Source organism: Drosophila suzukii, chromosome Y, assembly GCF_043229965.1.
Source record: "Drosophila suzukii chromosome Y, CBGP_Dsuzu_IsoJpt1.0, whole genome shotgun sequence".
Classification (NCBI taxonomy): Eukaryota; Metazoa; Arthropoda; class Insecta; order Diptera; family Drosophilidae; genus Drosophila; species Drosophila suzukii.
In genome coordinates this window covers 10,459,129-10,481,996 of record NC_092085.1, presented here as the reverse complement: position 1 = coordinate 10,481,996, position 22,868 = coordinate 10,459,129, and the positions used below count along the sequence as shown (strand labels likewise).

At 44.1% G+C, this 22,868-nt stretch overlaps 1 protein-coding gene and 1 long non-coding RNA gene across 5 annotated transcripts in view; one reads left to right on the top strand and one right to left on the bottom strand.

Moving 5' to 3' along the window:
• Ppr-Y overlaps positions 1–22,868 on the bottom strand; it is a 1,017,876-nt gene that overhangs the window by 40,311 nt on the left and 954,697 nt on the right. The window lies entirely within an intron of this gene.
• On the top strand, positions 16,058–17,752 carry LOC139353656 (uncharacterized). Of its 3 annotated transcripts, none has more exons than XR_011604868.1 (3): positions 16,058–16,723; positions 17,288–17,388; positions 17,586–17,752. It is a non-coding gene; the product is annotated as an uncharacterized lncRNA (long non-coding RNA). The 3 variants fall into 3 exon arrangements; XR_011604869.1 differs by lacking the exon at positions 16,058–16,723 and adding an exon at positions 16,793–16,892; XR_011604867.1 differs by lacking the exon at positions 16,058–16,723 and adding an exon at positions 16,899–17,049.

Sequence of the window (22,868 nt, the reverse complement as noted above, 5' to 3'; positions counted from 1 at the left end):
TGTTCCTCCCACGTCGCCCCGATGACGATGATGTAATCCAAGTAGGCAAAGGCGTGGGGTTCCATATCCGGCCCGATGACGCTGTCAAGGGCTCGCTGGAACGTTGCTGGGGCAGAATGCAGTCCAAAGGGCATGACTTTCCAGTGGAAGAGTCCACGCCCAGGGACGGTGAAAGCCGTGCATTCGCGGCTTCCTTCCGCCATAGGGATCTGCCAGTATCCATTCTTAAGATCCAGCGTTGAGATGAACCGGGCGTTCCGTAGCCGCTCCAATATGTGGTTGATTCGTGGGAGTGGGTACGCATCGGGTATGGAATGTGCGTTGAGTTGTCGATAGTCGACGCACATCCGCATATCCCCTGTCTTCTTCCGCACGAGCACCAGCGGGGCACTGTGCGGGCTACGGGAGGGCTCGATTCGGTCGTCTCGTAATAGCTCGTCTAACTGCTGATTGATTATGCTCTGCATGGCGGGGTTCTTTGGATAATACCGCTGCTTTAGTGGCTTATTATCCCGGAGAGTGATGGTATGCTCGGCGATCTCCGTTGGCCCGCTTAGCTCGTCGAAAAGCTGTAGCTCCCTCTGCAGAAAGTGGGCGGTTTCCTCGGCGTGAGGTTCTTCGGTCACCTGTAGCCTGGTTGGGTCCTCCGCTACAGTGGCCAGGTGTCCGTGGGGACAGTGGCTCCGGAACGGGTTGTGCTTCCGTGCGCTGGCTGCGTCCGACTGGGCTGGCAGCTGATATACACCGATTTTCCGTTGTGGTTCCCGATGCCCAGGTGAGGTGGCTGGTTTGCGCGTGTGAGTTTCCACCGTTGTGGTGGCCAACATGGCGCTCGTGGAGGGGCGTCGAAACGGGTTCTTCCCCTTTGCCGTGGCGGCGTCCGCCTGCGGCTGTAGGCCGTAGCTGTTCTCCGTGGTGATGCAGGTTCCCGCGGTGTCGCCTGACGTGTTCCTCGACAACTGGGGTCCCGAGGAGTCAGGACTTGTCTTCCGCACTGGCGCGTTTGGCTTTATGTGAGTCCTCGGAGCAGGCTTTGGGACTGTTTTGGTCCCCCCCTCGGTGCCTTGCGATGACCGGGTGTGCTTGGGGATTGCGTGGTTGCGGCCGTAGGAGTCGCCCGCGTATCTGGGGTTGGTTCTACCTTCCGGGTGGCAGGTGGGGCTAGTTGCAAGCAGACTTGCCCGCTGATTAGAGTTGCGCTGATGGCGCAGAGAAAGTCGATGCCCATAATCACTTAATCCAGGATCGTTGGCAGGACTAGTAGCGTCAGCCCGATCGGTCGGTCGTTTAAGCCGACGTGCGCCTGAAGGGCCTTGGTCACCTCTTTCTGGGATCCATCCGCCAGAGAGATGCGGGAGCGGACTTCTCTGCTGTTTCTTCCTGAGTCTAGGCGCTTGGCGATCGCTTCGCTGACAAAGCTTCGCGACGCTCCTGTGTCAATTGTTGCCGAGAAAGGTTGTCCCTCGATGGTAACATTGGCAACAATCCGCCCCCCCGCCAGGCGGAGTGGGGAATCTAGTGATGGGGGAGCACCGAGTGGGTCACCGCAGGCTCCCGACGTGGGCGGCGACCCTGGCCGTTTTCCGTCCGGCGGCAGCAGTCGATGGTACGGATGCTTCGTTTCCCACAGTCCCAGCAGTACATCAGCGGTGGGTTTCGGCATTCTCGTGTGAAGTGTCCAATTTCTCCGCAGCGGTGACAAGCTCGGCCGACGTCAACCGGTGGTTCCGCTTCCTGGGCGATCATCCCGTTGGATATCGCCGGCCTCCTGGGTCCAGAAGGCGTTGGAGCGAGAAAGTTCTGGGGTCGAGGTGTGGGTCTTCCGCTGCTCTCCCTGCCGGAATTCCAGCTTGCGGTTGGAATTAGGGCTGCATGTCGAACGGGGTCTCTATCCCGTGCGATTTCGAACGCAGTTGCCAGTTGGGTAAGCCCCTCTAGTGAGGAGAACTCATGTCGCCGTATGAAAAGTTGGTACTCCGGCATCAAATTCTCGTAGATCCGCTCGAGCTCCTGGCCTAGTTAGTACCCTGTCGCGAAGTTATACCCGTTACTCGTAGAGTAAAAGGGTATACTAGATTCGTCGGAAAGTATGTAACAGGCAGAAGGAAGCGTTTCCTACCCCATAAAGTATGTATATTCTTGATCAGGATCACTAGCCGAGTCCATCTAGCCATGTCCGTCTGTCCGTCTGTCCGGATAAACGCTGAGATCTCGGAAACTACAGTTTTGATGGTAGAATACAAATTTTAACTTAAATGTATTGCTCTCATCAATACCTATCGACCCAAAAAAAAGTTTGGTTTGGTTTGTTCTTCGGGGCGCTGCCGTGGGGGCGGCTGTTTTTGGCAGAGATTGACTGACGGCCGTACGTCGTTTATGGCTTCTAAGGTCCGGTGACGCTCCGTAAGGAAGGAGATCAGCTCCTGCCACGACGGAATCTCGGCCTTGTTATGCAGCGACTGTTCCCACAACGACATCGTGAGCTTGGGAAGTTTGGGGGAGCACATGTACACTAAGAGGCAATCCGAATTTTCGGTTTCAATTCCGGACATTTCGAATGCCGTGAGGCAACCCTGGATGGTGCGTTTAAGTTCACGGATAGCTGACCGAGATTCGTCATTAGCGGACTGCACATTGAAAAGTATTTTTAATTGGCTATTTGCTAACAACAAGAGGAAATGTAAGTCTGGGTAGGAACAGCTTGAACTTGGGGAGCTTAGGCTATCATATCCGCGATCTAGCCCTACATCTCTCGTAAACGGAATAACAGTAGCCGTATTTAGTTTTGAAAATTGCTATGCACCCGGTGCATTCATCGTATTCTGCCTTGATGCGGTCCAATAAAGCGTGTGGGCGGATCTACGGATAAGCCGGATATAGAATAGACAACTTGTTATCACTTCCAACGGACACTTAAAAAAATGACCTTTTTTGGGTCAGAATCTGCTTTGTTGTGCGCGCCGGACTTTTTGCGGGAAACAAGTTCGTGCATGTGGAGCAGCGTGTGACGGTCACCGGTACGACAGTTCCCAGTGGAGTCCTCGTGTGCGAGACAGTTGGCGCAATATTTGTTTATAAGAACTGCCCGCAGCCGCTTCTCTGCGCTCAGCTTTAGGATCCTCTGACACTTCCGAAGAGGATGAATTCCGAGCCTGACTCGGCATCGGTAGGATTGAGTACCTGTCGTACGTCTGCTATCCAATGCCTGAGCGCTACGTGGACGGGGAGCCATTTTCCTGGTTAAAGTGTGGACAAGGAAAAAACAACCAGTGCTAATTAACAATGACGTGGATAATGACGTGGTGTATAAGAAACGCGGCTCGTTACTAGGTAGTTTTGGACGGCTCTCTTGGAATAACTTGGTCAGTGGACGTTTGACAATGCCGCGCCGGAAAAACGGAGTCTTTTCTTCCGAGTCGCCACTCATTTGAGAGCAAATTGTCTTCCTTAATGACGACCATGACGTGGAGAGAATTTAAGTGCTGCCACCGGTTCAGAATGGCCTTATATTCGCCCTTTACTTCAGGTTCCACTATGGATAGAAGAGGTCCACCAACAAGAAAGTGCCCTGGTGTCAACGCTAAGAGATCACTTGGATCCTCGGACATGGAAGACAGCGGTCTAGAATTCAGACAAGCTTCGATTCTCGCTAGGAGGGTTGACAGCTCTTCAAAGGTGTACTTCCGTGTAGCGGTGGACTTGTGAGTCCAGTCTGTCAGTCTGTCAGTCTGTCAGTCTGTCAGTCTGTCAGTCTGTCAGTCTGTCAGTCTGTCAGTCTGTCAGTCTGTCAGTCTGTCAGTCTGTCAGTCTGTCAGTCTGTCAGTCTGTCAGTCTGTCAGTCTGTCAGTCTGTCAGTCTGTCAGTCTGTCAGTCTGTCAGTCTGTCAGTCTGTCAGTCTGTCAGTCTGTCAGTCTGTCAGTCTGTCAGTCTGTCAGTCTGTCAGTCTGTCAGTCTGTCAGTCTGTCAGTCTGTCAGTCTGTCAGTCTGTCAGTCTGTCAGTCTGTCAGTCTGTCAGTCTGTCAGTCTGTCAGCCTGTCAGTCTGTCAGTCTGTCAGTCTGTCAGTCTGTCAGTCTGTCAGTCTGTCAGTCTGTCAGTCTGTCAGTCTGTCAGTCTGTCAGTCTGTCAGTCTGTCAGTCTGTCAGTCTGTCAGTCTGTCAGTCTGTCAGTCTGTCAGTCTGTCAGTCTGTCAGTCTGTCAGTCTGTCAGTCTGTCAGTCTGTCAGTCTGTCAGTCTGTCAGTCTGTCAGTCTGTCAGTCTGTCAGTCTGTCAGTCTGTCAGTCTGTCAGTCTGTCAGTCTGTCAGTCTGTCAGTCTGTCAGTCTGTCAGTCTGTCTGTCAGTCTGTCAGTCTGTCAGTCTGTCAGTCTGTCAGTCTGTCAGTCTGTCAGTCTGTCAGTCTGTCAGTCTGTCAGTCTGTCAGTCTGTCAGTCTGTCAGTCTGTCAGTCTGTCAGTCTGTCAGTCTGTCAGTCTGTCAGTCTGTCAGTCTGTCAGTCTGTCAGTCTGTCAGTCTGACAGTCTGACAGTCTGTCATTTGGGTTCCAATCAACCTCGACCACCAGGTTTTAACACGGGCGCACAATTCCGCCGATGCTGCACACATTGGAATGAACAAAATGATTGAGAAACTCAGGCGTCATCTATTCTGGCCAGGAATGGTAACGCAGATTCGCAGCTTTGTTTCACAGTGTTCCATTTGCAAGTCGACAAAGAGCCCAAACAAGGTTCTTAGACTACCCATGGGGAGACCCACAACTTCAGACCGCCCATTTCAAAGACTGTATATGGATCTTCGTGGCCCATACCCACGGTCCAAGAAAGGAAATATACGACTTTTGATAATAGTTGACCACTGTACAAAGTTTCTCTTCCTACAGCCATTGCGAAAATTCACGTCCGAAAGGATTTGCGAATGTACTGCTGTACCTTCGGTACACCAGAGTCCATACTCACGGACAGCGGGTCGCAGTTCAAATCAGGTCGTTTTAGAGCGTTCTTAACGAAGTTCGGAGTCAGGCATATTTACACAGCAATTTATTCGCCACAAGCTAACGCAAGTGAGCGAGTAAATAGGTCGATACTAGCCGCAGTTAGAGCTTATGTTGGCGCTGACCACACTAACTGGGATCTAAATATCGATGCGATAAGTGTACACCGCAGTACAGGATTTTCTCCATATTTTCTCTGTTTCGGTCAGAACATGGTACCCAACGGACAGGACTACGAATTGCTTAGGAATCTGGATTTGTTGACCGACGATGTGGCACTGAAAACACCTGACAAGTTGCAAGTAGCACGCCAGCAAGCTAAAAAGAAGATTTCAGAATCACATGCCGCAAATGCTAGGGTATATAATTTGCGTAACCGAACCGTTCAATTGCACGTTGGAGACACGGTATTCGCTCGCAGTTTCGCCCAGAGTAACGCAGCGAAAAAGTTTAGTAGCAAACTTGCGCCTGTCTTTATCAAGGCATCGGTGACGAAAAAGATCAGTCCGACATATTACGAGTTAGCGAACGAGGCAAATAAGTCCTTAGGAGTAAACCATTTGAAAGATATCAGAACCTAAAATGCATAGCATGGAGTTTACTGACCCTTGGTTTCTTTCAGTTAACTCCTCTGTGAGTTCAACCTCTTGCCGAGTGGTGTGGGGGCCAGTCGTAAATGGAAGTAGACACTTTTGAAAGAAATCAAAGTAAAGTCATTTTGCAAGTAAATTCGCATATGTCTAACAGCTAAACGTAGAGTATAGCAGAGAGCAGCGAGTATCGACTAGCTGACCCGCTTACACGTATAGTCTGTCAGCATAACAGCCTCTCTTTCTCGCGCGCACCGAAAACGTGTGAAGGCAGAAAGGAGAACAGAATATGGAAAGATCCCGTTAGGTGTGATTAGCAACGCCGCAGCGTACAGCCAACGTCTCGCGTCAAGAGCTCTAGTTCACTTCGTTTAAAACTTTGAATGAAAACGGACACAAGGCTGCTGCCGTAAGTGGAATACAAACGGAAAATTACAACCCACGCGGTTCAAATTCTGTCTAAGTGTGTGTGCACCGGCCAAGTCTATTCTAACAGGAGAATCATTTATATTTTTTTGCACCCAACTACTGGTAAATAAGAACACAAAAATTCAACAACATAGGCAGGCTATTAAGTGGCTTGTATTTCTATGTATTTTTTTTTGTAATAGGAAAGGAAAGGAGGTTCTGTTGAAGCCGGCCGGCAACATCAGCGCCAGCGCGACGTGATCGCGCGGTTTTTAATTCTGCAACCGGTCTGCCAAGACGAGACTTTTTCTGTCAGTTCAAGCCAACCTGCCACGGTGCCCCCCTGCGATCAGCAAAGGCGCGAACATTCTGGAATGTGACCGAGACTACAGATTGCCGCGAACGGCGTAAATCTCTGGCCCGGCATCCCACCAACCGCATATCCACGTGCGGCCTTGTAAGAACCGCCCTAATCGAAGGAGGTCTACCTGAGTGACCACGGTGGCTAGTGCATAACTGCACCAACACGCGCCACGCGCGGCAACGGAATGATCAGCTCTGGCTAGTCCAGTGAGCAGTATCTCGGAAGGCGTTTTTTTTGTAAGCGCAGCAGACCCGGCACTTCGCCCGTATTCGCCACGTGCGGCTTGCCGATGGGAAAAGTCTCGCCATAGGCGAATGTGTTTGAAGCAGAGCTGCAGACCCGGCACTTCGCCCGTATACGCCACGTGCGGCTTGCCGATGGGAGAAGCCTCACCATAGGCAAATGTATTTGGAAGAGAGCATCGATTGATCAGACCTGCTGTCTGGCATGCGAAGACGCAGATCGCTTCGTATGTAGTGAGCTGTCTGAGGCTCTAACTTTTGTGTAGTTTAACCTTCGATCTATGTAGAGTAATTTTTCGGTACTAGCTTATGTAGCGTACCTTGGATTGACTTAGTAGTCATTTTTCTTTAAGTTCTGACAATGACCATCCGTACATTCCACATAATTTATCTTGTCAGAAATTAATATGATAACTTGTCTTAAAAGCATCCTTGCACAGCGTCTTCGATGGGCCCACCGAACCTGCATCGCCGGAGTTTTGCGTAAGTGAAATATTGTTAACACTATATTGATTTTCTGAAATTTGACCCATATATAAATGATATTATGATTATGCGTGCCAAAGCAAACGGACGTTTATTCGGTCAGATTGAGTCTTCTTATATTCTGAGTTAAATTGGGTTTTTTAAGATGAAAGAATTAAAGTTGATTGTAGATTCTAATTTTCTTTTGTTAATTGAAGTTGATAGTTCAACAATGGTTGAATAAATTAGTAACGCGGAATCGTGATTGATCTTGCTATGCCGCCGCTATATGAAGTAAAAATAACCGCAAACAATTTTACACGAGTTATGATACTAGGGAGGGTACAGAAAGGGGCGGCAATATCATATTATTATTATTTTTAAGTTATTAAAACAATTTCTCTCGCTCTTAATTAATATTATTGATTAACATCAAATTTTCGTAGTTTCTTGGTTACAATTATTATTGTTTTTAAAATATATACATTTTTATTTTTGTTTTGTTTTTTTATGTGTACTGGTACTTTAAAAGATCTTTAACTTTATTGTAAAATTGAGTTGCGCTCCTAATTGTTTTGTATTGGTGCGGTAGATTGTTCCTAAGCCGGATACCATTTATAAAAAATTGCCTTCTCGAACACAGTGTTTGTATTCGATATGTAATTTTTGGTTCTTACAGATATGGCTGGGGTAAGTTTATTGAAAAGATATTTTGGTTCTCCACTCGTCACTATTTTGTGAAAGAAGATTAAAATTCTGAGATCGATCCAGGAGGTCAAGTTAAGGTCAAGTATTTTATATGTCAGTTCTGATACATGGTCAAAACGTCTTAAGTTAAACACATAACGGACAACTGAATTAAAAGCTACAGTTAATGTACGCAAATCCCGCGCATCACAATTTCCAAAAATTTCTATGCCGTAAAAGAGAGTGGGCAGGAGGATAACTTTGGCGATTAATAGTCTAACTTCCTCAGTTAAGAACGATTTGGAGAATGAAAATTTTCTCAGCAGAGCATATGTACGCTCTGTCGCTTTGACTATATGGTTGATCCATGATAAAGTATTGTTAAATGTTATGCCTAGATTAACTGCATTCACTTCATAGCTTATCGGCGTATGGTTTATATATAATTTTTGAAGTGAAAGTGTTGAAAGTTGCTTTTTACCAATTACCAAGCACTTCGATTTTTTAGGATTTATACCCAAGCCATTTTCCTTTGCCCATTTTTCAATTAGCCACAACATTTTATTACTTATACGGACACAGTCATGTATTTCAGTTACGGGTCTACTAACATATATTTGGACATCATCAGCATATAAATGTACTTCACACTCAGACAGGATACTAGGGAGATCATTGACATATATAGAAAACAATAAAGGGCCTAGCACAGATCCCTGTGGCACTCCCCTGGATAAGTTCCGGAGAGAAGAAACTTGCGTTCCAGAGACGACTGCTTGAAACCTATTCGTTAAGTAAGACCTAATAAGCTTCGTCGCATTAGTTGAGAAATTAAACATATTCCTAAGCTTGGTACAGAGAATATTATGATTCACAGAATCAAAAGCCTTGCTGTGGTCAAGGAGCGTCAAAAACGTTACGCAGGTACTGTCCAGTTCTTGACCTATATCCTCTACAATATTTGTGATTGCAGTAATACAACTCCTTTTCTTACGGAATCCTGATTGTTTTTCGTCAAGTAGAGAATTATTAGCTAAGTATAGTAGAATCTGTGAGGACATAAGGTTTTCAAAGACTTTTGATAGAAAAGGTAATATTGAAATAGGTCTATAGTCATTGTTTGGCTTAGGAATTGGGAAAATTTTGGCGGTTTTCCATATTAACGGAAATGAAGACGTTGTAATAGCCGTGTTAAAAATATATGTAATATGGGGCAACATTAAGGTGAGCAAAAGCTTAACAAATTTTGGACTCATATTATCGAGACCAACAGCATCAGACTTGACATGCAGAATACTAGCTAGGACATCACTTTGGTTTATACATATAAAGCTAAAACTATTATCACAGAGGGGTTGAGTATTCAGGTACGGATTGCATGTTGCTTCAGGTACATCTATTTCCAAAAACTCTATATGAAGTAAAAATGTGAATAATGAATAAACATTGAATAAGGGATAACCGCAAACAATTTCACACGAGTTATCATGGTATGGAGGGTCCAGAAAGGGGCGGCAATATCACCGAGCAACCCTAACTCTTAATGTTTCCCGATTCGCTTGTGCCTTCAACGTCCGTCCGCGTGCCTTGAGTCCGTTTACACCCAGTATTTTTTTTGTTCGATCCTTTTAGATTACCGCTTAGTGCACTTAAAACTTTTTTTCGCGTAGTACGGTGCGTGTTATAGAGAAGACTAGGAAGATCCCACGATAATCCGACGAGCTTAGCACCGAGCAATGCTAGAAGTGCACGAACCCGAATCTTCCTATACACTAGGTTATCCGTAGTCTAGTGAACGCAGGTCTGAAAACCCTAGCTGTGTACTACATAAAAAAGAAAAAATGGCACCCAACGTGGGGCAAAACAATCTATATTTACGTCCCTAGAAACCGAATCCGCCTAGATTCTAGTTGATTTCTAAGCGCAGGCTACTAGGAGGAGGTTTAACTTCACGTATTGTTTTACCACTTTTCAATAAAGTATTTGTTAGAGTCTGCTGAAGTTTAGTTTTCTCTTCTCGGTTTATTCAATGGTCACTTGTATCTTGAGGCCGGAACAGCGACGACGATTCGACTATCTGCGGATCGGGTCGACCACTCAGATCAAGGGGGTCATGTAAAAATGTAGAATTGGAGGTTAACGAGAATAAGAAAGTTGTTCACGCTTGCCTCTTTATTTTAGTTGAAATTGTATGCTAAAAGATTACCCTCTATTGTAAAGCATTATGATCCACAATGAAAACGGTAAATCATAAGCTTTCTTGTTATGCGCAGCCCAACCAAGTGTATAACCAAAAGCTGAATACAGTCTCACACAGAACTTCGTGAAGTAAATATCATTGACTACGTCGTTTTAATTTTTGGATCAAGCACAGGGGCAGAGGCGGTGCAATAACAACAACCACTGGCATTTGCACAAGGGCAAATTTCACCTTTGGCTGCCTCCCATTAGGCAGCGAATTAAACATTGGCGACCGTGTCAGGACAGCTGTCCTAAACCTTAACAACTAGGCTGTGAGGGATCACAAGGGATTCAGTAGCAGCTACAATTCAAGCGGATCAGTTGGAAAGTTATCTCAACTTGGACTTTACGGCATCACACCATTACGTCAACAGTACACCTGAGACACTTTCTGGAGCACGTAAGCTTTTAAATCGGCAGATTTAACCTAGTTCACTTGTGATTTGATCTTTCGGACGCAAATAATACAAATAAAAGAAAAGGAAAGTCTGGGTTTATCTATATATATAGGTGTGATTTATTTAACCTATGTTGTAAAATCTTCTCAGAACACGCAGGCTTGCTGTACCCCAGTTTTACTTTAAAAGGTTTCGCAGTTACTCTAAAACTGTTGTAGGGTTTCAAAACTTGTCAAAGCTTCTCAAACGCATTTTCCTTACAGTTTGGCTGATCGTTCATCTCTTTGCAAACATGACCAAACCATCTGTAGAAGAACAGCTAGCTGCACTTAGGCGCAAAAGAACTCTGCTGCAACGAAACATGCAACGAACTTCGAATCGAGCGGTTGCAGACACAGCAATGGATGCTGCATCGGCAGAGTGTCACTTGGCCCTTTTGGAATCGCACTTTAGGCAATTGTGTCAAGTTCAACAGCAAATTGAAGAAATAGACTTCGAAGAAGATTCTCGCGATCAGTTTGAGGCAGATTTTATAGCAACAAAATCTACGCTTTTAAAACGTGCAAATGTTAGCAAGCGCATTGGCCCTGAGGACTCCGTCTTGATAAATTCCACATGCTTAGGGGCCAGTTCCCATAATCGATTACCTTCTCTAAAACTACCAAAATTTGACGGAAAATATGGGGAGTATAACCGTTTTATTGCAGCCTTCAATCATATGGTTCATGATGATGTTTCACTGTCTGATATTGACAAGTTTACGTATCTACTCGGATGTCTTTCTGGTCCTGCATTAAGTGTAGTGGCTGCATTTCAAGTATCAGAAGAAAATTACAAAAAGGCATTGGAGCGCCTTAAGGAACGATACGATAAAAAAGTGTTGATCTTACTCGAACATGTATCTAGCCTTTTTGCCATTTCTCAAATGAGAAAATCTTATTCTTCATCCCTTCGAGAAATTTTAGACACAGTGGCAGCTTTGCGTGGTTCACTACTCTCTCTTGGCACCGAACAAAATGCATTTGAAGCCATTTTAATTCAGCTCGTTTTGCAAAAGGTTGATTCAGATTCAAAACATGCTTAAGATCGAGGTCAGAACTATGAGCAGTTTCCAACTTGGGACAATTTCTACAACATATTAGGTAGGCATTGTCAGTTTCTAGAATGCAGCGCAAAGCCAGGCCAGGAGTTCAAGCAGTATGATAAGCGTTCAGAAAAACTAAATCACCCCCACAAAAAGGCATTCCTAACGGCTAGAGGGAGTTGTATAAAATGCGATTCTACAGATCACAATCTAGGATCGTGCCCTTCGTTCCTTGCACTTCCACATGAGAAGCGACATGCTTGGATCAAACAGGCAGCGCTATGTTTAAACTGTCTTCATAAGGGCCACATCGCAGCTGACTGTCCTTCAAAATTTCGCTGTCGGACTTGTCGCGGGTTGCACCATTCTTCGTTACATCGCAGGAGTGAAACACAAGAAACTTCTCAATCAAACGTAGAACAGACAAACGAGCAACCTCGTTGCTCCACACAGGTAGTCGCATGTCTTTCTCGTAAATCAAATCGAGCTCTTATCCCAACCGCTTTAGTTCTTGTCCAGGATAAGTACGGAATGTTCCACCCGGCAAGGGCCTTGCTTGATTCTGGCTCGGAAATTAACTTTATCACAGATACTTTGGCCAACAAATTACAACTTCAGCGAAAGCGTCAACATTTTGAAGTTTCTGGTATAGGAGATGTTAGAGCAAAACTTCAGTTCTCAGTCTCGACGACCATACGCTCACGTTTGTCTGCTGACGAATGGTCATTGCAATTTGCTGTTACCAAAACAATAGCATTGACTCAACCCGCCACTCGAATAGAATCATCAACGTGGTCAATCCCTGATGGAATAGATTTGGCTGACCCATTGTTTTTTAAACCACAAAAAATTGACATTCTACTAAGCACCCAGGAATTCTTTGAATTGCTCACTGGCGGAAAATTATCACTGGGGCCTGGGCTGCCATGCCTTCTTAACACTACACTCGGATGGATTATTGGTGGACAAGTTGTTGACAATCCGCAATCTAGGGCGAAGGCTAATGTTCTTATGTGCAAAATCTCGCAGTCCGAACAGCTGAATGAAAATCTAAAAAGGTTTTGGGAAATCGAATCATTTCCAGAATCATCTCCAAACCAATACACAACTGAAGAGGAAGAATGTGATCGCCACTTCTGCAAAAACTCTGCTTTTCTCGAGAATGGGCGAGTTCAAGTTCGGCTTCCCTATTCGAAATCTACCCAACAATTGGGAAGTTCAGTGGATATTGCCAAGCAACGGTTTTGGCAAATAGAGCGTCGTTTGCAACGTTTACCCGATCAAAAAAAAATGTATTCTGATTTCATGCAAGAATATATTGATCTGGGGCACATGCAACCTGTAGATAGAATTGACCCAAACCAACCTCACTATGTAATCCCGCATCACGCTGTACTGCGTCCAGACAGCTCAACAACAAAGTTGCGTGTAGTTTTTGACGCATCTGCGAAGTCGTCGACAGGAGTATCATTAAATAACATTTTAATGGTTGGACCGACAGTTCAGCAAGACCTTATCTTAACCCTGCTTTCATTTAGGTTGTATAGGCATGCTGTAACAGCTGATATAACAAAAATGTATCGGCAATTCATTGTAGATCCCCATGACCGCAAGTTTCAGTTGATTTGGTGGAGGCACAACATTTCTGACCCGTTGAAATTATATCAGTTGAATACTGTCACGTATGGGCCATCAGAAGTTTGCATTTCATAGCAGAGAAATATAGGAAAGAATTTTCGATAGGATCTGAAATTATATCTAAAGAGATGTATGTCGATGACCTCCTTACAGGAGCTGACTGCATTGAGGATTTAAAATTGAAGATTGATCAAGTTACTGGAATCTTATCTTGTGCCGGATTGGAGTTAGCCAAATGGAATTTTTGCAAGTTGGATGATAATATCAAAGAACATCGATTCAAGTTAGCATCGATTCAAGTTAGACAGCAAAGATATCACAAAAACCTTAGGAATGTCGTGGAGGCCCCAGGTGGACGAATTTTGCTTTCGGTTCGATTTGCCAAAAACTAACGCTATGACGAAAAGGAACATTCTCTCAACTATTGCACGCGTATATGACATACTTGGCTTGTTAGGACCAGTGGTTATAAGATGCAAAATTTTTGTGCAGGAGCTGTGGATGAGTCATTTGGACTGGGACGAAATACTGCCGCAACAATTAATAGATCGTTGGCAATCTATTTATCCTGACTTGCACAATTTAAACCAAATCGCCATACCCCGATATGTAGGATTTTCCCCAAAACATGACTGCGAAATACATGGATTCGCAGATGCTTCACAGCGTGCATATGGCTGTTGTATATATCTGCGCTCAATTCAAAATGGATCAGTAGAATCGCATTTACTCATAGCAAAGTCAAAGGTTGCCCCAATTAAAGTCCTTTCTCTTCCACGACTAGAGCTCTGTGCTGCATCAATTATTTGTGATACGTGGAACAAAATAAAATATAAGTTCAGCAACATACAAAAAGTTGTTTTCTGGACAGACTCCACAATCGTATTACGCTGGCTCACCATGCACTCTTCCCAATTAAATTGCTTTGTAGCCAATCGGATCTCAGGAATTCAAACTCAATCATCGAACATTTCTTGGCGTCATGTGCCAGGAAAAGAAAACCCGGCTGACATCATATCTCGTGGATGCAAGGTCAGCGAACTTCAAAATACAAGTTGGTTTACGGGGCCAACCTTTCTTAAGTTGGAAGAACATCTTTGGCCGCAGTCGTTGGACCAAATCGAAACCATAGATGCGGATTTGGAAATAAGAAAAATTTCATCATTCAAATGCACCGAATCTAAAGGAAACATCCTTGATCAAATTCTGAATCGAATCTCTTCGTATCATCGTGTTCTTCGAGTCACAGCTTACGTTTTGCGAGCGTTTAACAAGATCCCTGCAAGCAAAAACCTCTGCGTGTCGCAAGCGGTTGAAATGCCAGCAACTGAGTTGCAGCACTCGTTCTTGTTTATTGTAGGACTTATTCAGCATCAAACGTATTGGAAGGAAATATATTGTTTACAGAAGGGTAAGGTCCTCAGCGCAGATCTTCAAAGGCTGACACCTTTTCTGTCGGAATCAGCTATAGGAACTCGCACGGTGACACTGATTCGTGTTGGCGGGCGTCTAGAAAATGCGCAAATCCCGGTAGAAGCCAAGTACCCACTTTTACTGCCAAAAGGTCACAAATTCACATATAAACTCGTCGAATTTCTTCACCATACTAACATGCACGCAGGGCCCAAGGCTCTAATCGGAATCCTGCGTCTCCAAGTATGGATCGTTAATTCTCGTCGACTAGTTAGCAAAGTGGTGCGCAACTGTGTCCACTGCTATCATTACAAGCCTCATTTGCTGGACCAGATCATGGGGTCACTTCCTGGAGACCTGTTGTCACTCACAAAACCCTTTGCTGTATCTGGAGTCGACCTGTGTGGTCCATTTTTGACGTCCTATCGCATTCGCGGAAAGGCTCCATACAAAACATATATGGCCGTCTTCGATTGCTTTGCCACCAAAGCAGTACATGTAGAAGTTGTATCTAATCTGTCAACTAATACCTTTATTCTCTGTTTAAAGCGCTTCATCGGGCGGAGAAGTTTGCCAAATCGGATATTCTGCGACAACTCAACCAACTTCGTTGGAACCCGCACTCAATTAGAGGAATTTAAAATGAAACTCTTCAGCCAGCAAGCGTTGAAGGACCTACAAATGTTCACCTCATCCAATGGCGTAGAATTTAGCTTCATTCCACCTTGTGCACCACATTTTGGCGGCTTGTGGGAGGCGGCGGTAAAGTCCATGAAGCTTTTATTGGTAAAAAACACTGGTCACTCACATCTGACGTACGAGGAACTCCAAACTGTCGCAGTTGATGCTGAAGCGGTTGTCAACTCACGACCCCTCGCGCCTCTTTCAGAAGATCCAAACGATGGAGAAGCCCTCACTCCACCGCATTTTTTGGTCGGAACGTCTTTAAACATTGGCGACCGTGACAGGACACGAACCTGCAATCTTCGGAGAAGCCCTCACTCCATCGCATTTTTTGGTCGGAACGTCTTTAAAGGCACTTCCAGAGCCAAGTTTAGAGGAATGCAACCTATCGCACTTGACACGTTGGCAACGGGTCACCCACATCAAGCAACAATTCTGGGCGAACATAGTCCCGGGGCAGCTGGTCATGATCCATGAAGACAACGCTTCACCTCAGCAATTGCCCTTGGGACCCATTACCAATACTTGCTCTGGAGCGGACGGAAGAGTCCGAGTCGTCGATATTAAGACAGCAAAAGGAGTCATTCGTCGTCCAATTCGTAAGGTTGCGCCCCTGCCTATCTCACCTGTATCTTGAAAGAACGACCGTCCTTCCAACGGGCGGAGTATGTTCACGCTTGCCTCTTTATATTAGTTGAAATTGTATGCTAAAAGATTACCCTCTATTGTAAAGCATTATGATCCACAATGAAAACGGTAAATCATAAGCTTTCTTGTTATGCGCAGCCCAACCAAGTGTATAACCAAAAGCTGAATACAGTCTCACACAGAACTTCGTGAAGTAAATACCCTGCAGTTCCAAAATTGAGTTAGGCGCCCAATCATCACGAAGCCGACTGCGACGTCGGCAGAGAAGCCAGCGATGCCGGCAGAGCTGAGCGCAACGGCGGCAAAGCGACGCGCTCTCAGTCGGGTCCGCAAAGAGAACGCACAAAAAAGTAATTTTGGGCTCTCCCTCTCTCGTCAAGTCTCAGACGAAAAAGTGCGCGTGAAGGGAAGGAGGCCCAGCAACTAAAATATATAGACCTTTGTGCACCCTTGCCTTTTGAATAATGCGACATTTGTTCGTAAATGTTAAAACAACGATTTAAAATAATAGGTTTCTGTTTTAAAATATTTGTATTTCTTAAACAAATTTATATGTTTATTAATATAATTTAATAATATGTAAAGTTTTAAAAGTATATTTTTATAAACCGATTTGCATAGTCGAATATGTCTATAAATACCCTGCTTTTATGTGCAAGATGCATAGACCAAACGGGACATGCAAAAAAAACAACAACGGCTTAGCGGAACCTTTGTTGTTGTTGCTTGTTGTTTTTCTGGAAGGCACGCGCCTTTTTTCGTCTTTTCACTTGCGTTTACTTTAGTGAAGGAGTTAGAAGTTGAAGCAAACATACCAGCAATTTACTAAATTAAATTAAATTAGTGCCTTAAAAGTGAAAAAGAAACGATTCCCAGGTAAGTCTGTCGCAGACTAATAATATTGAAAACAGTGAGAGTAAAAAACAAGATAATCTATATTTAAAATAAGGGAAATACAAGATTCCCAAAATAGCACGTGGCGGAAAAAAAATAGCTGTGAAAAATATTAATTTTTGACGTGAAAAGCAACAAATGGTGCATATATGTAATAAACAAATCTGTGAAAGAATTTAAAAATCTTAATGAGTGCAAAGTTTCTAGGGACAAAAAATAAGAGATGTTTGTTCTTAAAACTTATATTTGTGGTTAAAATTCGATAAAAATGAATATTAATAACATTTAACAACAATTCTTACTTTTGTGTACGTATTTAAATAAAAATCTCAAACATCTCCAATTTTCAGTTCCTGGAAAAGTGTTATTTTTTTTCCGCAACTGCAAAATAAATAAATGTTTTAATAAATAATATAAAATACATAAATAATGTGTGGTTTATTTTTCGTAATAATTGTTTACAACAAAATAAAATAAATCAAGTGACCGAAAACAAAAGTTTGCTAATTTCTTCTCGATATTTTTTGCATTTTCTTATATTTTTAGACAAGGCTGAAGGTAAATCTATAAAAAAATGGAAGGCTAAATCGTTCCATCTTAAGCATATTATCCGAGGAACTTGTTCTGTCCCACAACTTACTTATTAAGTAAGTTTTTATTGAGGCTGAAAGTAACTATTGTTTGTAAGTTTAATTTTTAAAAGACTTCTGGGATTTTTACATTGAATGCCAAAGATAACATTTCTTTTATTATAAATAAATCTTACAAATAACGATTACTTTCGGTCACTCGTTTTTATTCTCGTCTTGTTTTATTTTTAAAACTAATTTTTTTCTAATACTAGATGCAATCGCCCTGGTCGATCCCTCGGAGCCTCCCGAAAAGGCGCTGCAGAAGGCAATGCGGTGCGTTAAAAACCAGATGCTGAGGAGGAGGTGTCAGCGACCCCGATAACACCGGAAACCCCCGAGCGCAATTTTTAAAATAAACAAATAAAAATAAAAATTACAACTGAAATTTTTTTTGCTGCTAAGCGCTCAACGTGCGCTGAAAGTGCGTTTTTTCGCTGCTTGAATGAGCGCTCAACGTGTGCTGAATGTGTGCTTTTATCGCTGCTCAATCGAGCGCTCAACATGTGCTGAACGTGTGCTTTTTCAGCTGCTCAATCGAGCGCTCAACATGTGCTGAACGTGTGCTTTTTCAGCTGCTCAATCGAGCGCTCAACATGTGCTGAACGTGTGCTTTTTCAGCTGCTCAATCGAGCGCTCAAGAGGGTGCTCAAAAAAGCGCTCAATGAGTGCTATTTTTTGAGCACTGATGAACCCTAGGACATGCCTATGTTAATTTCAGCACATAGCTCCATACAAATTGTGCGCTCATTGAGCGCTGAGTGATGAACTTTTTGCAGTGATTGAGTGCTCAATAAGCGCTGAATGGTACTGCAGGGTATCATTGACTCCGTCGTTTTAATTTTTGGATCAAGCTCCGCCATCTGCACAGGGGCAGAGGCGGTGCAATAACAACAACCACTGGCACTTGCACAAGGGCAAATTTCACCTTTGGCTGCCTCCCATTAGGCAGCGGATTAAACAAATGTATTTGTGAATATGGATGTCGGTAAACAAGGTCTCTAGGAATTGCGATTGTATTTCGAGTTATTACGGAATAGACCAGAACCAACAGGTTACTTGAGATCTCATTTCAATGGAATTTCTTTAGACTTACTCTTAGATCACGATCGTCTGAGCAACGGAATTGCAAAGTATCGGAGGAACTTCGATCTTTGACCGGTTCAGAGCACGTGACTCGGGGAGTAAGCATTCAAAACAATTTTAGTTAGTGTTATTTTATTTTTTTTGCCAAGCAATTAAGGAACATTAGAGAGTTTAATTTATATAGCGAGCAGGAACTTGTAGTAATATCAATCACGATCCAGTTAATGTTTTACACAACAAACTCAAGAAACTAGTGTTTGGTGAAGATGTCATTGCGTCACAGCAATCTCGATGTACCAGCCGCAACAGGCGGTGAGATTACATCGTGTACGACTTGTACGCAGCCATTGACCGCGAACGATATAACAGCATCTACCCCATGCGGTCATACATTCCACCAACAGTGGATCAGGGATTATATACTTGATTTTCACGGATGTCCGGTGTGTAACAGGGAGTGTACTGTACAACAGTTGTCTATGCCAAACAACAGAGTTGTCAGCTGCTGATAGAAGGACAGGAGAAGCTAACGCTGCTAACGGCAGTATCGCAATGATGTGAACAGAGGAAGGACAGGTGGAAGAAGAGGAAGAAATACAGGTCAACGCAGAGGCGCTGGACCGCGAACAGGAATGACACTGAGATCAAATCGCAATAACCCAGCGAGTCACCACGGACGTAGTCTGGACACAGTCTCGATAATAGATACTGCTAGGGCAGAGAATTTAGAGGAAATAGAGCGAGTAGTACAAACAGCCATGCAGGCGCAACAACTGAACCTCAGACAAGAACTATCTGATTTCATTAGGACACAGGTAGCAAATATGCAGATTGCTAGTTCCGCTCAAACCCCAAGTAGGAGGTTGGATGAAAGGCATGGTCAATCAGGGGAAGTTCACTCTGCAGGAACAGTTTATCACGACATTCACCCAAACGCTCAACGCATTAGCAGGACAAATTCCGCAGTGCAGCCAGAAAAAGTGCCGAACATCATTCAATGCTGCCACATCAAGTTTGGTGGATCCAAAGACGGGTTACAGACCGAAGAATTCCTGTATCGTGTGCAAGCATTAGCTCAGCAAAATTTAAATGGAGATCGTCAGCTTTTGTGTGACCACTTACATTTATTTTTCGTGGGGAAGGCCATCGAATGGTACTGGAAGTTCCATCGTTCATGCCATCAATTTAATTGGATAGAGTTTTGTAGAGAGTTCCGAAATAAGTTCAAGGAGAGCGACAACGATATGGACATTTGGGAGCTTATAAACAGCAAGCGTCAAGCTGAAAAAGAGTCTTTTGAGGATTACCAATTTCAGGTGGAAAGACTCCTTTGAGTACTCCGATCTCAGAAGAATCGTTAGTGAGGCTTTTCATACGACATTTAAATCCATCTCTGCGGTCCGAACTTGTGCATTTACGTATAGTTACGTTAGCTCAGCTCAGGGAAGAAGTCATGAACAATTTTGTAGACAGATGAAAGCACAAACAATGAAGAGTAGTTTTCATACAACAAGATTTTGACGACAGCGAATCAGCTAAAGTGGCAGCGATACAACGCAAGCAATTGAAGTGTTGGAACTGCGATATGCTAGGTCATCGTTTTGATGAGTGTTTCGAAGCTCGGACCATCTTTTGTTACGGATGTGGAGCGAAGAACACGTACAAGCCCAAATGCCAAAAGTGCAACCCTTCGGGAAACTACACTATGGATGCGTCGGTCAAGAACCACACGTCGCATCCGAGGCAGTAAAATCCGATAGTGGTACCCAAACAGAAATATTAGTAGAATTTGTCCCAGACAAGTCAATCAACCAACCCACAGCCATATCATATTAGAGCAGCACGTTCTGCAGCTGCTAGAACACGGATCTTCGGAGACATCAGTTCTTGCATTCGCGTGCATAAAACCAAGCGTTCAACCAAGCGATTGCGAAGTTTTTGGAAGAGAGTTCAAGGAAGTCGCCAAAAGCTGATCTCCGCACTCTTTATGCTTTATGCTGCGCTTACGTAGCTGGTCATCACTATGTGGCTCTATTGGACTCAGGTGCTTCCATAAGTTGCATCGATGGTACAGCAGCAAAAGTATTGGGACAGCATCCCAAAAAGCGTAAGTGTTCTGGCAAGATTCGAACAGCAAACAATGACGAGTGTTAAGTTGTCGGAAGACTTGAGTGTGAAATTACCTATCGTGAAATTACCAAGCCGGTACAGTTTTTTGTTATACCAGACCTTGATTACTCCGCTAGTAATTGCTAGTTCCGCTCAAACCCCAAGTAGGAGGTTGGATGAAAGGCATGGTCAATCAGGGGAAGTTCACTCTGCAGGAACAGTTTATCACGACATTCACCCAAACGCTCAACGCATTAGCAGGACAAATTCCGCAGTGCAGCCAGAAAAAGTGCCGAACATCATTCAATGCTGCCACATCAAGTTTGGTGGATCCAAAGACGGGTTACAGACCGAAGAATTCCTGTATCGTGTGCAAGCATTAGCTCAGCAAAATTTAAATGGAGATCGTCAGCTTTTGTGTGACCACTTACATTTATTTTTCGTGGGGAAGGCCATCGAATGGTACTGGAAGTTCCATCGTTCATGCCATCAATTTAATTGGATAGAGTTTTGTAGAGAGTTCCGAAATAAGTTCAAGGAGAGCGACAACGATATGGACATTTGGGAGCTTATAAACAGCAAGCGTCAAGCTGAAAAAGAGTCTTTTGAGGATTACCAATTTCAGGTGGAAAGACTCCTTTGAGTACTCCGATCTCAGAAGAATCGTTAGTGAGGCTTTTCATACGACATTTAAATCCATCTCTGCGGTCCGAACTTGTGCATTTACGTATAGTTACGTTAGCTCAGCTCAGGGAAGAAGTCATGAACAATTTTGTAGACAGATGAAAGCACAAACAATGAAGAGTAGTTTTCATACAACAAGATTTTGACGACAGCGAATCAGCTAAAGTGGCAGCGATACAACGCAAGCAATTGAAGTGTTGGAACTGCGATATGCTAGGTCATCGTTTTGATGAGTGTTTCGAAGCTCGGACCATCTTTTGTTACGGATGTGGAGCGAAGAACACGTACAAGCCCAAATGCCAAAAGTGCAACCCTTCGGGAAACTACACTATGGATGCGTCGGTCAAGAACCACACGTCGCATCCGAGGCAGTAAAATCCGATAGTGGTACCCAAACAGAAATATTAGTAGAATTTGTCCCAGACAAGTCAATCAACCAACCCACAGCCATATCATATTAGAGCAGCACGTTCTGCAGCTGCTAGAACACGGATCTTCGGAGACATCAGTTCTTGCATTCGCGTGCATAAAACCAAGCGTTCAACCAAGCGATTGCGAAGTTTTTGGAAGAGAGTTCAAGGAAGTCGCCAAAAGCTGATCTCCGCACTCTTTATGCTTTATGCTGCGCTTACGTAGCTGGTCATCACTATGTGGCTCTATTGGACTCAGGTGCTTCCATAAGTTGCATCGATGGTACAGCAGCAAAAGTATTGGGACAGCATCCCAAAAAGCGCAAGTGTTCTGGCAAGATTCGAACAGCAAACAATGACGAGTGTTAAGTTGTCGGAAGACTTGAGTGTGAAATTACCTATCGTGAAATTACCAAGCCGGTACAGTTTTTTGTTATACCAGACCTTGATTACTCCGTTTCAGAGTTAGACGTAGGTCGAGAAGACGTAGCCGTTGAGTCGCCCAAAGTTCACGTGCTGTCAGCATAGCAAAAAGAAAGACTAGACTTAGTCATAAATAAATTACCATCTTATGGAAAGAACGGTCTAGGTCGAACACATCTGATGGAACATATTATTGATGTAGCGGACGCGAAACCAGTAAACCGGCCAAAGAGGATCTTATGTTTTCTGAGTTAAAGAATATGTTAGCGTTAGGCGTGATTGAAGAATCCAAAAGCCCATGGAGCAGTAACTGTGTTCTCGTGAGGAAAGGACAGAAAGTTCGCTTGTGTCTCGATTCTAGAGAAGTGAATAAGTTAACTACAAGGGACGCCTATCCACTACCGCACATAGACGGGATACTTAGCCGATTGCCTCCCGCGCGCTATATCACAGGCCTTGATATGAAACACGCTTTCTGGCAAATACCGCTCGAGGAAAAGTCCAGGCAGTGTACGGCATTTACAATACCTAACAGGCCCTTGTATCTATATAAGGTGATGCCTTTTGGTCTATGTAACGCTGCTCAAACTCTGTGTAGACTAATGGATTTGGTTATTCCAGCGAAAATGCGGACGAGAGTATTCGTTTATTTGGACGACCTCTTGGTTTTGTCTGACGATTTCGAGTCGCACATGAAGCTGTTAGAAGAAATCGCAGGCTATCTTCGTGATGCGAACCTGACAATAAACATAGCCAAATCAAAGTTCTGTATGACTGAAATTAAGT